The sequence below is a fragment of the Oratosquilla oratoria genome, chromosome 22, assembly GCF_046742065.1.
Source record: "Oratosquilla oratoria isolate Oo_2021 chromosome 22, ASM4674206v1, whole genome shotgun sequence".
Lineage (NCBI taxonomy): Eukaryota > Metazoa > Arthropoda > Malacostraca > Stomatopoda > Squillidae > Oratosquilla > Oratosquilla oratoria.
Genome location: NC_134798.1, coordinates 29,795,883 through 29,798,382, shown reverse-complemented (window position 1 = coordinate 29,798,382; position 2,500 = coordinate 29,795,883).

Here is a 2,500-nt window from a genome sequence, read left to right as displayed (position 1 = left end):
ATGACAAGTGCGACATTGACTTTCCAACTAGGCCATCAAGAGAGATATATATTATCACTTCTATATTCTATATCTTTCTCCTGTCCTCATTAAAGTTCTCCTTTGCCACCAGACTCCGTCTCTTCGGTGGGACACTGTCCCCACTGACAGAAACAATTAGTTTCATGACTAGAAATGTGCTTGCGATTTCATTATGATTTACCTCAGACAATCTTATTCATTTCGGAGGTGATGAACTTTTAATACTCTTGACCTAATTCCTCACATATTAAGGTTTACTTGTCGTCTTATCTTAGTTGACGCCATGCAATTTTATTTAGTTGTGTATTGATCATTTGGGGATTTGCAGACTGATTAACTTAATCCATTTTTTGTGACACCTTTGTAAGTCTGTTTTCAAAAGCGACATCTTCTGAATAGTGTGATGTTATGTAAATTGTAGAGTTTGTAGAATTATCGATTGTGTAGAAAGTACCAGCACTCCAACAGTTTGAGACTGAAAATCGCTCCGCTCCCTTTCCTTTCCCTTCCCTTCCCTTCCCTTCCCTTCCCTTCCCTTCCCTTCCCTTCCCTTCTCTTCCCTTCCCTTCCCTTCCCTTCCCTTCCCTTCCCTTCCCTTTTCTTCCCTTCCCTTCCCTTTTCTTCCCTTCCCTTCCCTTCCCTTCCCTTCCCTTCCCTTCCTTTCCCTTCCCTTCCCTTCCCTTCCCTTCCCTTCCCTTCCCTTCCCTTCCCTTCCCTTCCCTTCCCTTCCCTTCCCTTCCCTTCCCTTCCCTTCCCTTCCCTTCCCTTCCCTTCTCTTCCCTTCCTTTCCCTTCCTTTCCCTTCCCTTCCCTTCCCTTCCCTTCCCTTCCCTTCCCTTCCTTTCCCTTCCCTTCCCTTCCCTTCCCTTCCCTTCCCTTCCTTTTCCCTTCTCTCCCCTTCCCTCCCCTTCCCTTCCCTTTCCTTCCCTTCCCTTCCCTTCCCTTCCTTTTCTTTCCATTCCTTTTATTCCTGGTCACGTGGCATCGCATCTAAAGGTCCACGTGCGCCATAGAAAACGGGTGGTGGCGGAAGAGAGAAAACTACCATAGAAAACGTGAGGTTCACGTGGCGGATTAGGAACAGCTGCCTCCTAACGATTACAACTTCGAGAGGAGGAAGTGAGTGGGGTGAAGGGGTGGAGGGGTGTGGAGGGGGCATGGTGGGGGTGAAGAAGGAGATGCTGGGAAGGAGGTTGAGGGATCTCAGGATAGGACTGGAAGAGATTGAAGAAGAATAGGGGGGGTATGTCATGTTGAAGAGGGTGTCAGTGACGAAGCATTCTTTGTCTCTCTTTCTCTCCCAGTTTGATATTTTGCGATTATTGTCTCCATTTTGTCATGACATAAGAGGAAAAGAAGGAAGAGATGGAAGGTAGGAGGAGAAATAGGAGGAGAAACTAAAGTAGGAGGAAATGAAGGAAATGAAGGAAAAGGGAAGTAGAAGGAAAATAGGAAGAGAAAAGAGATGAAAGTGAAGTAATAGATTGAGAAGAAGAAGGAGAAAGAGGAGGAAAGGGAAGAAGAGGAACAACAACAACGGGAGGACCAGGAGAAGAGGGAGGAGGAGGAGGATAGGAGGAGGAGGAGGAGGAAGAGGAGGAGGAGGAAGAGGAGGAGGAGGAGGAGGAGGAGGAGGAGGAGGAGGAGGAGGAGGAGGAGGTGGTGGAGGAGGAGGAGGAGGAGAAGGAGAAGGAGGAGGAGGAGGAGGAGGAGGAGGAGGAGTAGGAGTAGGAGGAGGATGTTAAAGAAAGGTAAAGTAGAGGAGGACGAGGAGGAGAGGGAGGTAGAGGAGTGAGACGTGGAAGAGGAGGAGGAGAAGGTAGAAGACAAGAAGTAAAAGGTTAAAGAGAAGGAGGATTAAATGGAAGGAAGAGGGATTAGGAGAAGTCTGAGAAACGGGAATAGATGGAAGAGGAGTAGGAGAAGGAGAAGAAGGACGAGGGAGTAAGGACTACGAGAAAGAGAAGGAGGAAGGCGGAGTAGTGAGAAGGAGGAGGAGGAGGAGGAGGAAGAGGAGGAAGAGGAGGAAGAGGAGGAGGAAGGGGAAGTAGAGACTTAGAAAAGGAGAAGGAGGAAGGTGGAGTAAGGAGTAGAAGGAGTAGGTAAAAGAAGAAAAATAGAAAAAGATGGAAGAGAGGGGAAGAAAAGGAGGAAGAGAAGAGGGAAGAGAAGAAGAAGGAGAAATAAGAGGAGAATGGAGAGGGGGTAGAGAAGGAGGTGGAGAATGAAGTGGAGGAGGAGGAGGAGAGGAGGAGACAAGCAAGGAAATGAGAAAGGGAAGCTAGTGAAGGGGTGAGCCAATAAGGTAGAAATTGTTTGGGATAATGTTTGGGATAATAATCATTGTTCGGAATTTCCCAGAAAGGAAGAGGCGCCGGGCTTTGTGGTTCTTTCTCGTCCCTTCCTCCTCTCCTCCCTCACTCTCCCTCTTCTCACCTTCCTACCTCCACCTCCTACGGCAGAAGGGGAAAGACCTGTGA